This window comes from Cygnus olor, chromosome 7 (assembly GCF_009769625.2).
Source record: "Cygnus olor isolate bCygOlo1 chromosome 7, bCygOlo1.pri.v2, whole genome shotgun sequence".
Classification (NCBI taxonomy): Eukaryota; Metazoa; Chordata; class Aves; order Anseriformes; family Anatidae; genus Cygnus; species Cygnus olor.
Genome location: NC_049175.1, coordinates 27,428,443 through 27,446,255, shown reverse-complemented (window position 1 = coordinate 27,446,255; position 17,813 = coordinate 27,428,443). Strand labels below are relative to the sequence as shown.

General features: G+C 52.7%; 1 long non-coding RNA gene across 2 annotated transcripts; it reads right to left on the bottom strand.

The window, feature by feature from the left end:
- Nucleotides 1-12,016: 12,016 nt before the first annotated feature.
- LOC121073537 lies at nucleotides 12,017-17,101 on the bottom strand. Of its 2 annotated transcripts, XR_005821776.1 has the most exons (4): nucleotides 15,912-17,101; nucleotides 15,254-15,384; nucleotides 14,038-14,364; nucleotides 12,017-13,716 (listed from the first exon to the last, which is right to left on the bottom strand). It is a non-coding gene; the product is annotated as an uncharacterized LOC121073537 (long non-coding RNA). The 2 variants fall into 2 exon arrangements; XR_005821775.1 differs by having other exon boundaries at nucleotides 12,017-14,364; nucleotides 15,912-17,099.
- Nucleotides 17,102-17,813: the final 712 nt, after the last annotated feature.

Genomic DNA, 17,813 nt, shown 5'->3' with positions numbered 1-17,813 from the left:
CCATGGTCAAAATCTGCTTCTAGAAGGTGAAATGTGCTGTCAGACACAGACACATGGCAAACATCCCCCTCACTTTACAATGTGATCTGATGTTGAACTGGAACACCTTTTTCCCTAGAAAACTTGTAAAAAAATTACAGCTTGGGCATTTTCAATAAAAAGAATTCATGTATATTTTACTTTAAATCTACAGTCTGTAACAGATCTGTAATCGTAACTGACTATTCCCAAAGAATTAGATAAAAACTATACAATTAGGAAGACCCAATTGGATTTTGGTTTACCATGCCCCTAGCATCTCTCAGACCTGGTTTATCTTCCCAGCTGTGCTGCTGTAAAGCAGACCAGAGCTGAACAGTGCATCGGCTCGATGGGGGTTGTCTGCACTCAGCACTTCTGAAAATCAGGCTGGAAGTAAACGTTGGGCTTACGTCTGCTTTCCACCTGACTCATGCCTACGTGACTCCCCCACAGCTGCAAGCTGCTCTCAGCAGCCACTACCAGGGGCGCAAGAGGAATACAGCGAGCCTCGCGTCTCACTTTAGGAGCCACTGCTCTTCTGTTCCGCTGCCTGATTAGTTTCTCCTGCTCACCGATGGACAGACGATTTTTAAAGCCGGGATTCCAGCTATCTGCATGGCAAGCCTGAATTTCTCCTCTTGCCTGACATGGCATCAGAGCCACACCAATGGAGCACTCACAGGAACCAGTTATGAGCATAAAGACCTTCTTCCTATCTGCCCCCACATGCCATCCCTGGGGTAGCCGCAGTAATTGCTTACACAGGAAAATTATTTCTGTAGTTAGCTGCCTTTAATGTCAGACAAAGCCCTTTTGTTCTTTTATCAACTCGCCAGTTCTCATTTGTTCTTTCCTCTTCCTGCTGCTGTTTCCCTGCACGCATTTCTCCTTGTCCCATCTCTTCCCTTTCCCTGGAGGTGTTTCCCAGGAACCTGCTCCTCTTCCATGCTGCCAGGCCCCCCCGCCACCCATCAGCAGCCCGCCTGGGCTCTCACCCACGTCTCCTGCTGGTCCTGCCCACCTGTCCCAGCTCAGCCCCTGCAGATCCCAGTCCTCGTGTGTGGCCACTGCTTGCTCAGAGTGCAGGGAGCCACCAAATGGCACACAATATCCCTATATGCGCAGCGTAATTGGCTATTTGGAAGAGCGTATCTTGGAGAAACGCCGGTTGCTTTGGTCCAGATCTTTTGGAAGCTAATCTTATCATCGCTAAATCTGATTCTCTCTGCCTTGGTCTTTCTGACTGACTCATTTCTTCAGCACCAGGTTGTTGCCTAGAGGGTATAATCATGTAAATATAATCCAGCGCACAGCGCGTGTTACTATGCCCACTCCACCGAGAAGGAGTACAGCTCCTGGGTACAGGAATGACTTTTCAAGCTCAAAATGGAGCAGCTCATGCTTTTAGCCTAGAATATTTTGGAGCCATTTCAGTGGGCTATTTAGAAATAAGCAAACAAAATCATCATATCCAGTAAAAAATGTTACACCTCGGTTTTCTATAGTATTGCCAGTAGCAGAAAAAAAACAACCCCCAAACCTCAGGGCCCACCCAGCCCCTGCTGTCCTCAGGGTCCCGGCACAGCGCAGGCAGGGCGCCCATCACCACTCCAGCACAAGCACAGCATTCGGCGTCCCAGGCTGGGAAGCTCCTTACACCACCTTTGCAAAGAGAAAACAAACACAAAGCAGACCTAGACCTTGGCTGGCTGGCTGGAGAAGACTGAAGTGACAGCAGTCACCGATAGCCGCGAAGGGGAAGGACCTCCCCTTGCACCGGGGACACCACAAGTGCAGGTTAAGCCGAAGCTCGGGGACAAGGGATGTTTCTGGGAGGTGAGGACACGGGCAGTGGCAGTGCTGGATGTGCTTCTCCACCTCCCAGGGCTCCAAGAATAGGCTGAACAACCGCCTGCCCGGAAAGACTTACACAGGGCTGATCCTGCCCCGGGGTAGGGCCGGGTGACCTTTCGAGGAGTCTTCCTACAAATCCTTGTTTTACAGGCTTGTGTGGAGCAGTGTGTGACTTGGTAGCTCTCCCAAAATCTGCTAAATGACAAAGGTAACATGACTTAATAACTTGATTAATATCCTGTGTCACTTCTGTTCAGCGTCCATCCTGCTGAAGCTGCTCTGTGACTACTTCAAGTGTCGTCTCCCTCCGCTGACGTCGAATCATCCAGAGAAGGAAAAAAAAACATTGATTTTTTTTTCCAAAATAGTCCCAGTGAAGTGAACTTGTGAAAGAGAGGAAATCATTTACATCTCATGTTCATTTCTCCTAGGCTCCCACTTGCTTAACCTCATTTAAACTTTGTATCAGCTTATGACATCCGGTGAAAGTACACTACAGCTTATTAAAATTTAAAGCTGTTACTCCAAGGGAAAACACTGAAAGCTCTTTTACAGATTAGCCAAGCCGGCAGGATGTGGCTTCCACATTGTATCGTTTTGATGGCATGGCCCTCCTGAGCATCTTTATGAAATAAAACTTCCCCATCGCTGTCAGCTCGTTACAGATTTCGTTCCTCTCGCGGAAGTGCTCTGTGCTGGTAAGGATGTGCTCTGCCCCAGCACTGCTGGCGCTTTATGGGCAAAACAAGAAAGAGGGTTCATACACTAACCCTGTAGAATATGGAGTCCCAGAGCTGGGGAAAAAAAAAAAACCAACAAGGAAACCTTGAAGAAAAAAGGGAGGCTTGTATACATAACTATATTGAAGCTGAAGTAAACGTGGAAGTGAATAATAACGAGTATGCCATTCACTTAAAACCAGGAGAGTTAAAAGACCGAGTGACAACCCGCCTTGCTGTGCTCACCGCGTCCCGCAGGATGTGAGGCCTGCAGGACCCGAAGGAGCGGCGAGTGATAACGCTACCACCACACGTGGCGGAACAGCCAGCGCCTTGCCTCCTCTTAAATCAAACTTGTGTTGGAAACCCTTCCCAACACAGCGCTGCTCACAGGACGAGGCCTCGCCACAGTTTCCTACTGCCGAAAGAAGCCAGCGGGGTGACACAGCCGGTTGATTTCCTCCACAGATGCGGCAGGCGGCCCCGCGCAGGAACTCCTGCCGCACACACCGCCCTGCGGGCTGCAGGCCCAGCCAGCCCTCGGGGGAACGGGCAGAGCCGTGCCCTTAGCTCCCGGTGCTGGGGGAAACTTCCCCAAGTAGCTCCTTCGGCTGCAGAGAGGCCGCGGTCCCTCCCTCGCCCCTCGGCCTCACGCATGCTGACAGCGGAGAGCCCTGGCTGCCTGTGGCCCCGGGGGCTGGGAGGAGGCCAAAGCATCAACTAGAAGAGGGGGCTGACAGGTTTATTAAGACTCCTGTTTAATGCATATACAGCAAAGCCTTCCCCTAACCCTTCACAAGTTCCAGCACCCCCAGGAGACACGGCCGCAGCAGCAGGGTGGTTAGGGGAGGGCCACAACGCCGCCCGGACCTCAGCAGTGCTGCTTTGGGAGTCGGGACATCAGACGCTTATTGCACTGGCTGAATCCCTGACTGCTTCTGTTTGTTTACAACACGTTTCTTATCCACCAGGAAGGGGAAAAGCTATTTGCTTGGGCTGATTTGGAAAGGTCTTGGGCACCTGAGCCTGAGAGAGACACAAAACAGTTTTCCCTTTGAGAGGTCAATCCCAGAGGAACCAGTCACTGCACCGCCGTGGCGTGCTCATCGCGCCACTTCTATCCTCACAGCCCCAGGAACAAACTAAGGGCTCCTAAAGCTTTTCCAGGAATAAAACACGTGGTATTGCTAGCCTGCTTAGGGCTGTGCTTGGCACTGCACCTAGCCATGAATTCAGCGATAGGACCCCCTTTCTTTCCTGCTCCTGCATGGATCACAGCAGCCCCCTCCATCGCACTGTGTGCTCCACCAGAAATGCCAGCAGACCGTATCGGTTTCCCACCAAGAAATACGCGTGTGGTGCAACGCCTCTGAGCACAAACCTGCACAGAAAGCAAGGGAGGGCAGCCAGGGATGTGGAAGGGACAGAGCTTCCTGGGGTTTCCCTCCATCCTGTCCCTCATTCTGGTGGGAAGACACAGGGAGAGGAGCGTTGTCGAGCAGCAGCAGGGTGAGACAGTCACAGCTGGGCTTGTGCTTCCCATATGGTGGCACCATCTGGCGACTCTACCTTGTCACAAGGTCGACATGCCAGGACCGCCTGCGCATTTTCCATCCATGTGTTCAAAGAGGGGAGAAGCCACAGGAGAGCTATTTGCATGGGTTAGCAATACCCCGAGTCATTCCCAGGCCAAGTGTCTGCTCTCCCTCCTCACCCCAGCCTGCCCAAGCCACCCCGGTGGCCCAGAGCTCCTCAGAGGGGCCGCGAGCAGAGCTACAAGTCCTCCCCTGCCTAGGGCAGACCTACAAGAAGTTTGTCATGAGGAAGATGCGATTTCCTGATTGCCCCAGGTTGGACTGTCATTCCCAGGGGCTCAGCCCGACCAGCTTCAGACCCCTTCGCCAGGGGTGGATGCGATCACTGCCCCCAGCAGCGGCAGGTAGCATCCTTCCCTAAAATAAGCGCTCACCTCTGCACTGCTCATCCCAGACCGCAGGGACTGGTGCTGGGAGCTCGCTGCAGGCTGGCCCTGAACAACAGGGCATTGTCCCTCCCCGCAGGAAGCCCAGCCTCATGATGCAGAGCAGGACAAAGGCTCGATTTTACCCTGCAAAAGTGCTGGAAACCAGGAAGGGGCCTGAGGCAGCCGTGCTCCCAGGCTGGTACACTTGGGGTTTGATGCAGCCGGGCTGTGGGTGAAGGGGGGAGAGCAGTGACACACAGCAATGAGCCCCGGGACAGGGTGGACAGGGATGGCGTGGGCGCCCCGCTGTTCCCATCCTTTCTGTTTCCTGTGGGATGCATCAACAGGGAATCGTGCTAGATGCTCTGCAGCCAGACACGAACATGCTCATTTGGGGTTTTTAATACTTAAGTTAAAGGCTCCTTTTAAAGCCACCCTGTTGTGCAACAGTGGGAAAAAAGGGGGTTGAAATTAAGATGGTAAGGGAAAAATTGTGGTGGTGTCTGCACGAAAGTGGGACCAGGGAGCAACAGATCACTGCATACATATCGGAGAGAGAGGAGCTCGAGCAGGCAGCGACGAGGACCACATACACATCTCACCTGGAGCTGGTCTTGAAACTGTTGTGAGAAATGCCTTCTTCCAGCCAGAAATGGGACAGCTTTCCGGCTCACCAGATAATGATAACTGATGCTGATCCTGATGTCCTCCAGGCTGCTGTACCTGGACACAAGCACACAGACATGCAAACCACGCCCTGCCAACCAAAACCAAAAAAAAAAACCAACAAACCACACCACCAAGCAACCACCAAACCCAATTCACTTAATTGAGGCCAGGATTCAGCACCCGTTTTTCACAGCAGGCAATTTTATCCACTTATCCACTTTCTGTTCACTGCAAATTCAGTACCGGGCAGGATGCATTTTCCCACCCCAGCCATGACTGGCAGGACTGTTACAGCACACGTTTACGGCTGTGCCTTGCAGCTGTCAGCCGGTATCAGCTCACGCTGGGCACACGGAGAAGCCCCAGAGCCCGTCACGCTGTCTGCCCCGCGGAGGTGAGCAGGGGAGGCAGGCACTGATGTGACCCACTGGGCTCCCTGCGGGAGGTGGCCACGCGCCCAGGCAGAAGCCCGGCCTGCCCGGAGATGCTCATTAAGGGCTCTGCTGCAGGTGCTTCCCTCCCTCGCATCCAGGCAGCTCAGGCACCCATGTGAGACAAACCAGAGGAATGACTGACGTGAGTTTTGACCCTGCCATGTGGGATTACGAGACGGTGCACTGCTGTCATGTCAAGCGCCATCCCATTAGCTCTCCAGCGAGCGCAGGTCAGTGGGAGGCAAAGCCCATTAGCAAGCAGTTGTGCTGATATTTCCTTGCTGTTAGCTGCTAATAGCTCCAGCTTGCAGCTGTCTCTCTGCCACCACACAACAAACACATACGGGAAATCTCTTTCAGCTCCTTAAACTCTTTCCTTCCATGCATTTAGAACAGAGTTCAAGACAGGCTGTGGAAGCAGAGACAGAGCTGATGTCAGACCTACATTTTGGTTATAGCAGGCTTCTGTCTATGTGATTAATTGCAAGGTTGTTTTAGCTGAAACATGCATTGCAAAGGATTTATAAAAACAACTGTAATTCAGCTCACACGGAGACACTTTCTATTGCTCTCACGCAGGAGGACCGGATTGCATCTGTACAGCAGGCTGCCAGACAGCTGCTTCTGCAAAACTGAAAAATGCTCTTGCTGTGGGGTGCCGTGGGCCTGATTTCTGCAAGGTTCCTCCTAACAACGCAGTCCCAGCATGGTTAGCTACACAGCGCATATTCCTCAAAAGGAATTTTCTATTTTTGTTTCCTTCCTCCAGCAGGGGATTCCCTCTAAATTAACTGCAGGAGAAAACTTGCTACAGAATCGGAGGCAGAGAAGGAGGAGAGTGTTGAGGTCAAGCCTTTCAAGTCGGAAGGGTTATTGCTCACCAGCTAGTGTTTTGTCCACCACTTCCCTGGAGAAAATAAGCTGCAGACCTGTAGAAAGTTGTGTTGGATTACTAGAGTTTGAACTTGAAATACTCTCACTCAGCCGTCCCTCTTCCACTGGACATGGTGGGTGAGGCCAGCACAAAAAGGCAGCGAGGGGAATCACAAGTCAAACAAGTTCATGGGAGAAACGAGCCTCACAATTTTAGCAGTAAGGACGCCAAATCGCTGGAACAAGCTACCAAAGGAAGTGGTGGAGCTTCCCTCTCGAGGTCTTCAAGCCAAGAAATGCTGTAGTCAAGTACAAGTTGTGGGGTTTGGCTTGGGAATAACTGGACCGGGTAGTCATACCTTAAAGGCCATGAAACCGCATACACGATCCAAAGGCGCAGGGATCACGTGGGTGTCCCATGTTCAGGCACACTGGCAACTCACTGCATTGTAACTACAAATAACCCATGTTTTTAATAGTTTAGACTTGCCCTTTTATTACTGTGAAATGAGTAGGCGGAAGGAGCACATCCTTTAATGGGGAAGATGCTGTGCTCCCTTGGGAACACAGCTCCTTCGTGGGTATAGCTGTGTAAAAGCTGACAAGGACATCCTCCTGCGTACTTGCAGCACCAGTTGTAAACTAGCTGAATATTTTTAGGATAAACTCGAAAGATGTCATCAAAGCAGCCGATTCTTGAAAGGCCAAGTGCAAAAGGAGGGTGTACGGGAACACTCGGCGCCTGCGCTGAACCCACACAAAGACCCGAGTGTTTACAAAGGAGAAATGGAGAAGGGGGAGCGGAGCTGCCTGGTGGGGCTGGGTGCTGGGGGGTGGCAGTGACCCTCCATCTCCTGCTCCCTCACCTCACCGCACCCGGTGGAGCAGCAGGGTGCTTCTGCCAGCCCTGCCCACGTCTCCAGCCCTCGTGGTGGGAGTGGGGGTCCCACGGGCACAGGGTGGAACTTTTCAAGTAGTGGAAAGTGCCAGGGAGAGCCAGAGATGACACGATAAGAAGAGCAGGGTGTCATCATGTGCCTGATCCTGCAATCACGCTCTGAGATAGCAATTCCCACCGCTTTCATCAGGGTCTCCGGCGGGAGGAGGAATGCTGGATCTGGCCCGGCATGTGCGATGCTATCAGCGGTTCATTGTCACGGAGCTGGGAATTACTGCCGGCGCGTTAACACCCCTGGCCGCCCACGCTTTTATTCCACACCATCACACACGCACAGAGCCGCTCCTCGCTGCCACACCTGGCACAAATCACCAGGCCACAAAGCCTGGCGCAGGGCCCCCTGCTCTGGGCACCCCCTTGCCGTCGGAGAGGGGTCGGTCAGCAGGCAGAGCAGCCAGGCTCCCCCCCATTTTTTTGATTTCAGGCGTGATGCAACTCCGCAGTGGGGTGAGGGTGCAGGATTTCATCACACGCCCGCTCAGCCCCACGCTTTCTGTCCCCCAGCCCCAAGGGAGCAGCGTGCCCGAAACACCAGCAGCAGCAGGCCTGGCAGTGTCCGACACCCGCAGCTCTCAGGGCTGTGCAGACCTGGGCTCGGACCCTTGCATTTTTTTTTTTCCACAACACAGGCCTGGAAAGATGCCGTGTGCACCCTGTCACTGGGGACCTCCAGCCCGCATCACCTCCCCGGTCTGCTCCTATCTCCCGTGAGAAAACGCTCGCCACACGTTAATCCACCTTCGCCTTCTCCCCTTGCTCTCCCCCGCAGCAGGCTCCCTCCTGGATCTGATAAGAGCCTCACCCTCATTACAGCAATTAATTAGCTGGAGCAGCACAGCACCGAAGATCCCCAAACCTAGTAGGCCTGACGTTCCCTGTCAGTAATTCCTGTATCAGGAGTCAGGCTTTGCTGAGATCTGGGTTTCTCTGTAGCGTGTGATTCTCCACTGCTGGTGTCCTCCCCTGCCCGCTGGTCCTCCAGGGACGTATCTAGAAACGAGCTGCTTTGGGCCCCTCCGCACTGCACTGGTCTCTCTCCAGAAGAGCCTTTAAACCAGGGAGGACAGCCTGCGCATCTCCCTGAGGGTCTGGCCGCCTGCGTGTCCCAATTTCATAAAGAACTGAGAAAATCAGGGGAGCGAAACCAGGGATGAGTCAACACTTGCAGAATAGGACCCAGGGGAGGCGAGCTGGGGAGCTGGCGCTGAGAGGAGGCACGGCCGGGTGGGCGAGGGCCAGGGAGAAAGGGCAGGGCGAGGGGCAGGCTGGCAGGGGCCAAGCCTCTCACCTGCAGGCTGCTGGATGGAGACGGACTGAGAAGAGGTGGGCACAGCCCGGGCTGCTGGGGCTGGGAGGATGCAGTCAGCCAACAGAAGCTGGAAACAAGAACAAGACCACGGGCTGCCTCTCGACCGCGGCATCCGAAGTGGAGAGCACGGCAAAGCCAACAAGCTTGTCTGATGGGTCTTTTGGTTTTTTTCCTGGCACCCCAAAATGATGGGAAGAGAGAACAACCCTGGGGCTTTCACAACTCAAAGACCAACACAAAGCGCAGTGGTGCTGCAATGGCCTCGTGGCCAGAGAAGTCAGTGAGGACTTGTCTGCTTGCAAGGGTTTGGGTGAATGAAGGGGGGAACATCGGGTGCCAGTGTGGGGGACCCCTGGGTGAGGGCCACGTCGCTGCCTTCCCCCTGCTCCCCAGATCCCATGGGAAGCCTAATTCAGGCCAGAACTGAGCTAGATGATGCCAGGTCCTTCCTCCCCATCCCAACCTCCTCCATTTCTCCTCGCGGTGGGAGCTTTGCCCCTTTCTCTGCTCTTACGTGACCCCCACGTGTGTCCCCAGGTTGGGCAGCGTCGCCAGCAAGCTGCAAGCACCCAGCCCAGGCCCCGTGGCTCTAATTGGCAACGGATGAAGCCAGACTACTTCCTGAGAGACAAGAGTTTTAACAATCCCTAAAGCCTCTTAGGCAGCAGCAATATCCTAAATGGGAGCTTTATTCTCCCCACCGCTCAACAGAGCCTGCATTCAGATATGAAACGCTGAAATTCTCACTCGGGAGCCCTGTTTGGCTCTGGGAACCCTCCCCGCAGGCCTGGGGTGTCTGCAGAAATAGTGTCACACGGATGAGCCGCAGGGCATGGGGAGGGACAGGACAACCCCAAGCAGAGAGCTGCCGGTGGGACTCGGAGGTCCCAGCACACCTGATCCTCCCCGACCACGAGGACCCGGCCGTGCAGGGGTGGCTGGCCCCTTCCTCAGCATCCCTGCTCCCAGGGCCCGTGCCCAAATCCCCCAAGGGGCGGCCATCGGTGAGCCAGGACGTTTTGCTGTCTAGGAAGTCAGACACTTCCCTAAAACTGCAGAACAAGTAACAAGGCAATGCAGCCCACCTGCCACCGATGGGGCAGCAGGAACGACGCTGGCTTCACTGCAGCCTCCCTGTGCCATGCCACGCATCTCCCCCATCTCCAGCCAGCCCACGCAGCCCCTGCCACTGCAGGGCAAGCCGGTGGCTGCCAGGCCTTCCCGTGAGCTCCTGAGCTCCTCGTGAGCTCCTCGCATCTTACTGACCCCGGCGGTGGCCGGCAGCCAGCTGCCAGCACCGAATCCGACTCCGGCCTCGCAGCAAAGCCAGCGCGGCCTTACTGCCGCGGGAGTTAAAAGGAAAGGGAAAAAAAAAATAATGAAAAAGCCGCCTGGCCAGTCTAACTGCATTTGGTTGATCTGATTTCAGGCGTCTGCTAAGACACAGCATGCTTATTTATCATAATCAGCTTAGTGCACAAGGACAGCGTTAACTAGGCTTTACTGGATTAAAACCTGCCACCTAGTTCCTAGCGCCTCACCGGCCAGCGCGAGTGGGCCGAGCCCCCGTGCTTTGTTCAAAACATGTTAGCTGGCGTCAGATGGAGGGGAGCACCTGGGGAAGGTGGAAGGCTACAAAGGCCCTATTGATCCGCGAGCGTTATCAGCAATCTCGCAGAGAAAAGGTTCAGGAAACGAAGGGGCTCGCAGCCCCAGCGCGGACAGGTTAGCTCAGAGCAGGGCCTTCAAAGCACCGAGCACCGACTGCGCCCGGACAAGTTCCCTCTCACTCCAGCTGCTCGCAGCTCTTTCTGAGATCACCAGCAACAGGGCTTAACGTCGGTTGCAAAATCCAAGCTAAACAGGAATTCGCAGATAAAAACACGTTGTTAAACCGGACTGGAGGTGCTAATATAGATGGATGCTTTGAGAGGCTGGAGGACAAAGTAACGCAATGTTTATGTTAGAAGTCCCAAGGAGCAAATGTTAACCGCGGTGGAGCCACATCAGATAATACTGGAGTGAGCAGGAAAGTGGAATTTCACCTAAACCTACAGAATAAAATGTAATAATGAAGTTATGCTTGCCAAAATAAATAAATAAATAAAAATTCCCACAGAGGGGTAAGGCTGGAAACCTCAGTGTCCAGGAGAACTCCCCAGGGCAAGCCCAAGTCCCTCCGGCACCCAGACTGTGGGGTATCACACATGCTGGAGCCACTCAGCTAAGACTAGTCTGTCTGGAGTCCCCATAAAGCACAAGGCATGGATCGAACTGGTTAAGGTGCTGTGAAGGTGATTGCTCTATAGGGAATTGCTCCACATTACAGCAAACTTCCGCTGGTCATTTACCAAAAGATCATTTGAGACAAGTTTCTTACTAGGACCTGCCATATCTACGTCAACCGTCAACTATGTCAATCTTAAGTGCTACAAACACTTGCTTATCAAACAACCCAACACATGCAAAGCTGGATGCCTTCCTGCCGTCGAACCCATGTGTATTATCTCCTCCATCCTTCTCGGGGAAGCAGTGGCCAGACCATGAAGTGGAAGAGGCTGAGTTGCTCAGACTCGTGCTGAAGCCTTGTTCAACCTTCTCACCATCCCACCTCCACTTGTGTGCTGCTCTGGGGTCCTGGGAGCCTGTATTTAACCACGAGATCCCAGAGACCCAGCTGGCAGGGCCAGGCCCAGTTTTCCACCACGCGTGAGGTGCTCTCCCAGCCCAGCTCCTGCGGTCCTGCAGGCAGCCTCAAGGCAGCTGCTTTGATGAGAGACACATGCAAACCATGTCCCCCGCAGGCTTCGACATGAGAAGGGAACTAGAGCCCCAGTGTAGTCTCTACATGGAAACCCCACGCTGGGGGACAAGGGGAAGTAGTTGACTGGGGTGTTTGCATAGCACAGGTACTGGTGCACTGCTGCATTTCACAACCCAGTGCAGGCAGAGCCAGGAGCCAGCTGTAAGCTTCCCCTCCCTTCAGCTGAGCCTCCACCTCCTAAAATCAGGGATGAGCTTTGATTTCCCAGCAACACCCACACCTTTGCATGGAGGCAGGTGCTGGTGCTCACCGGGTGGACAGGAGCTGCTGCAGCTGCACTGGTTCTGCCGCGGCTCCCACCCACACCCCGTAACGCAACACCTGCTGCCTTCCCCCGCGGGCCTGCTCCCTGCGCTGCAGAACCCCCAGATCCCAGAATGGAGAAGCGGATATAGATGGGCTAGAGCAAAATGGCCAAAAAGTAGGCCCGGGAATCACTGAACCACTGCAAGGACCTGCAAGGTGACCCAAGGTTTCCCCACCAACGTTCCTGTTTAGCCAGCTCAGTTCTTCCATCGGTCAGCGCGGCTTCTCTCAGCGCAGACACACCCCAGAAGGAGGTGTAGGAAGTAGGAGATGGGAGGATCATAGCCAGGCACTAAGCCTTCACATTGCACCAGCTCCATTAGCCCAAACTGGCAGGTTGCACATTCCAGGCCGAGTTCCTTGGCAGCGGTTGCAGGGGGCCACCTCCAGCACCCAGCGTTTATCTCCCAGCTCCCTGCCGGGCTCCGTTCGGTGGGCCTCTGTCCCGGCAGATAAAGGACACGCTTCGCTGCTGCCTCCTCATTTGCACACCAGAAATGTGCGGGGGTAAAGCCTCCAACTGCTGCCTCTGCTGGGGCTGGGAGGGATGGGGAGGCCCCCCCCCTCCCTCCAGCTGGTTAGGACCATGGTTGTCTCCTCTCCTTGTATCTCATTTTCTCTACCAGTGCAGAGGGGCGGGGATGCTCAGAGCACAAACCTCTTGGCATTGCAAAACGCTTCTTGTGCAAAGCCCAAGCACGGTGTAGGACAGCTTGCTGTGCCTTGAGAGCAGTGCGTGGTACCAGATGCTTAAAGAGCACAAGAACTACCTGTGGACTTTCGGTACTGGGGCACGGTAAAGTCACACCCCAAGACTGGGCTCCTGCATTCACTGGTCCTACAGAGGTGTGGGAAGGATTCATCACCTAGACATGCACCAGGCTGAGGATTGTTATGATTAATCTTTCCCTGATGTGGAAGTATTAAGGGACCGCAGCCTTTGGCCAGACTGACAGGAAGCCATATACTGGGTAAACAGACCCAAAAGACCATTTCTGTCTCAAGGTGTTTATAACCTGGGATGCTCTGCAGAAATCCTATACGCAGCAGTGGAGAATCCAAGGAGATGGCGTAGTAGTTAAACGTGAACATAGAAAATATTCTGGGCTATTGCCAAGCTGACTTTGCATACCATTGCAAAGAATTTGTGGGTGATAAAGCTAATGGTAGTTTGTAATGCCTGTGTAGGATGCATCCAGCATCCTTCCCAAGCTGGGGTGGTGCAGTCCAGGATTCCCAGTGCATTCACAATATGAAGCTCTACTTCACCCTCCAGCAAACCCTGGTTAGCATCCACCTCTCGCAGAACATGCTCAGCCAGCTCTGCCCTCGCACGGCAGCTGTGTGACCCCTGTCCCCAGCAGCCCACAGCGAGCACGCAGCCACCCTTCCCACCCAGGAGCTACCTCGGGGCATTTGGACAGCGCAGTGGTGCTCATTTAACAGCCAGCTGCTTCCCACCAGCCCCAGCACAGTAAAAATACCGAGCCAGCCCTGCACAGGGGAGCAGAGAGAACTGAGCGCCCCTCAGCCCACACACCGCAGCAGGAGGACAAGAGGTGTCCTGCACGGCCTTGCCAGCTCCTGTTGACACCACCACCATGTGAACCACACGGATAAGACAGGGATGCCAGAAATCAGCACATACAGCAGTGAAAATGCAGATGGAAAGCTTTCTTCATCTGCAGCATCTTCTGGGGTTGTTACAGTGCTAGGCATAGCAGGGCTCCGTTGTCGTTAGGTTCCTCTTGGTGTACTCTCTTAAAAACAATCCCTTAATTGCATCCTAAATTGGAAAGTAGACAGGAGGGGTTCAAAATAGGAAAATCCAAACCACTTCTGCTTCTCAGTTGCAGAGAAACTCTTGAAACCCTCTTTGGGCTCTAAAAACCTGACCGACCCAGCTGGTGCGCTGCCCACCCCTCACGCCAGCCTCTCGCTCACGTGGCACCACAGGTGGCCGGGCTCCCATCCCTCCTCCTGCACACAGCTTCTCAGCATCGAGCAGCCCAGCTTAAAACCCAGTCAGTCACTCCATCACTACGGTGAGCTTTGTGTTTATTTATTTATTTTACTAGGCAGTGATTCATGAGAATAGTTCTGTTACCTGGTGCATAATATTTGCAGAGAGGGTGGACTGGCTGTCAGAGCAGGGCTTCGTTCCTCAATCTGCTTTCAGCTTAGTATAGAATTTATCTGCTAATGAGCAAGCTACTTTTTAAACCTCTCCTTTGTTTATCTATTTATTTATTTTTGGTGGTTTAGATCATCTTGCACTATCTGCTTCTCTATAATGGGCTGGGCTGTGGTCTGTGGAAACTGCTTTCCCTTTTCAAAGGAAAGTTGGAATTGGGACCACAAATTAACGCCCCTCCCTTCTTAAAAGGTCATAAAGCTTCTTAATTCTGCTCCTGGGTAAGCTGGGTGCTGTTTGCTGTAAAAAAAATTAAAAATCATAAAATGAGCATGGGCAGAGGATAGACAGGTGAAAGGGTACTAAAAAAAAAAAAAAAAGTGAAGTGGCTTTTAATAGCTAAGAATTAGCTTGGGAAGGCTGTGTAAGCTTGTCCCCTGTGCAACAAACCAAACCTCTCCTGAGCAGAGATTTTAGCAGTGCTCCAAACATCCTCTCTTCAGAGGAAGCCCTGTTCATTAATATCCTAAAGGGCATAAAAGCCTTTTGCTTGTCTTTCAGTGGGGTGGAGAACAGAAGTTGTTTCAGTTGTATAAGCAGGATCCCAAGATAGCTGTTTTTTCCATAAGGAAATACGTGAGCTCAAAGCTTTTATTTTTAATCCAGAAGGAGCCTAAGACTATATAACACCATGGAGGATGAGAACAGCCACCCTGGGTAGAACAGAGGTCCCTCCAGCCCAGTGTCCTGCCTCCAACAGCTGCCCACAGGGAATACCTGAGGGAACACGTGGGGCTACACAGGGCGACGTCTAACAGCCCTTGGTAGGTCTTCTTGAAGTTGTCTCACCAGTTTGTACCCGCTGGCCTCCAGGACCAGACCAGGTTTCCACAGCTCAGGTTCTGTGAAAAAGCCCCTCTTTGTTTGCCTTGAACTTGCTCCTTGGCAATACCGCTAGCATCCCCGCTGCACAAGGAGCCAGAAGTAACCAGTCCCAGCACACCTCTTCCAGAGCTCTCACAGCATCTTCTCCCATCTCTGTCGCTGGTCTGGGCTGCAGAGGCCTGGTCCATGCAAGACCTGCTCCATAACCACCCACAGTGGGAATCAACCATTTATCCCCACCTTCTGTTTTGCCTCTTTTCACCACTTCTTTACCCAGGAGAGGATGTTTTCCCTCATCCCCTACATGTGGTCAAGAGGTGCTGTGGCTGGCAAGGGGAGCGGCTGCTCTGGGCTGCAGGAGCCAGCTAACAACTGGTGAAGAGGTAAAAGAGCAAGGGCAGAGGAGCTCTCTTCAGCTGCTGCCTTCAGTAGGAACTGAAACGGGTCAATACAGAGAAACTAATGAAAATCCCACCCTTCATTAACATTTGCTTATGATATTGGCTCATCCTGAGTCATGACATAACTCTACCTGGTAACCCACATATTGTACACAGGTTACATTTGCACTGCAATCAAAGAAATAATCGGTGAGGTGTTTACTGCAACCAGACATTATATAATAGCTGTGGCTAGTCTTACTGGCTACATGGGTCCAATAATTTAATATTTTCATGCTGATAACATAAAAGCAGCAGGAAACAGGTAAACAAAAAAACCCACAGAAATCCTGTCAACAAAATCCTTTCCAAAGGAAGTTGCACTGATGCTGCTCTTCTACCTCAACACCTCCTCCTGTGAATCTCACTCAGGAACCCAGAGCACGTGCTGGGAGCATCTCTGACCAGACTTCAAAATCATTGAGGGGAAGAGAGGCAAAGCAGGCTGTCCAGTCAGGTCTTGTAAAGCACTTTCCAGATTAAGAAACAAATACAAAAATTTTAAGTTTGAGTTAAGCTCACCAAAAGGCTCCACCATTAGGTTGGGATTCATCTTCTGCTCTTGTTTGTTTGATGTTTATGAGTTTGGCTTCCTCCAATTCTCTAAGCTCCTAAGCAGAGGTACCTCAGAGACTGACTTATCCCATCTTAAGATAGCAGCTAAGAGGATAAGGTGGGCTGGCTTTTATAGGTGCTCCCCTCCTTTAACTACAGGAGGAATTAAACCGCTAGTTTACACCTCATGATTGGGTGATTAATATTAGGTGAGGAGAATCTCATCGCTAGGTGCCCATATCTGTGTCTTAGGTGTGAGCTGAGTACCGAGGACTTCTGGTAGCGGGACTTTGGTTTTAATATGATTTTGGAAATGTTCCTGTAACTATGTCTTAATCTTGTTTGTGGCAAGAGGCAGGAAGCAGCAGAGCGATGTTCTCTCCCAGCTCTGCCCAGGAACTGCTGCTGTGTGTTTCAGCCCGTGGTGTGAGCTCCTGATGCCTCGGGATGCTCGAGCACCACCAGGCCTCAGGTCTCAGAGTGTCTCCGCAGGCCTCAGCCCAAGTCCTTCTGCAAGCAGGGAAGAGTTGTGCATTTTGGGGCCTCCTCCACCTCAGTTTGGGTATCCACGGCAATGGCCAAACACCTCCAGGCCCATGTTGCAGCACCCAACCACCTGTGTTGTATGAAACACCTACACCTGCTGGGGGGGCTGCCTGACACATGGTAACTCTTGGGCCCAACACATAAGATCACTTCATGTCCCTCTGTTTAAAAACCTAATGATTTTAGGGCTGAGACACATGTTAATCGAAAACTGCTGGGCAGACTAAAACCCTCACATTGCATCTTTTGCCCACCTAAGTGTCCTGCAAAAACACTCTACCTGCTAACTACGGGCACACATGCAGGAGCGCTGGGCTTGGTTTTGCTGTGTTATCACAATGCTGTACCTGGCAGGGCGAGCCGAGGGGTCAGGGCTGTGGCTCAGTAAACAGGAATGAAACTGGGAAATCTTGAAGACAACTGTAGAGAGGAGTTTTTCCACTCAAAGTTTGATCTATTATTGTAATGAGCGTTGCATCCTGCGACAGGAAGGTGGAAAAATAACAGGAAGGATTCCAAGGAGAAGAGGACAAACCTGCAGTCAGAGAGAGCTGGGCAAAGAAAGTCTTTGCAAGCTCATCAGCTTTGACTGAAAAATGGTTTTCAGCTCACCCTGCATAATGAGATTTGTGTGCTGTTCAGACCAATCATTAGATAAGGCAGTTAACTGGCTCTGTTATATATTATGCTACAGGTGCAAGGTCTGGCATCCCACATAATTGATGCATAGATCTACATTTAGTTTATCATCATTTTTTACATGAGCTTTCAAACGAAAAGAAGAGCCTTGTGGTTGCCCTGGGCTGGGCTGCGAAGCCAGAGTCACTTGGCTTTGGTGCTGATCCCTAGGCCAGGGGACGGGCTGGGGGCTGGCCAGCCTGCAGAAAGGGCTTGCGGCTCACACAGCTGGGCAGTGCTGTGCCCAGCTGCAATGAGCCAGGTCCATTATTCAGGAGAAGAAAACAAGCCCAGCACTAGGAAACAGATAAGGACTGCCTACTAGCTAACCCTCTGAGGGTATGTGGGGCACCTTCCCTTAGTGGTCCCTGGACTCTCCTCAGCCTTGTGGCCCCCCATAACCAGACCCAAGACTATCCTGAGGAAGACTGGGGATAGAAGCCTTTAAGAGATCCATGCCCTTGTGGCTTATTTGGACAAGTGCACCCCAGGAGCTGTTTTACAGCAACCCAGGACCTTGTCCATGCGGGCATTGCTCGCTGCATCCCCGCTTGCTGCATCCCCTCTTTCTGCGTCCCCACTCACTGCATCCCACACACAGAGTGAGGCATCCCCCCTCCATGCAGCCTGCCACCCCAGCTGGGC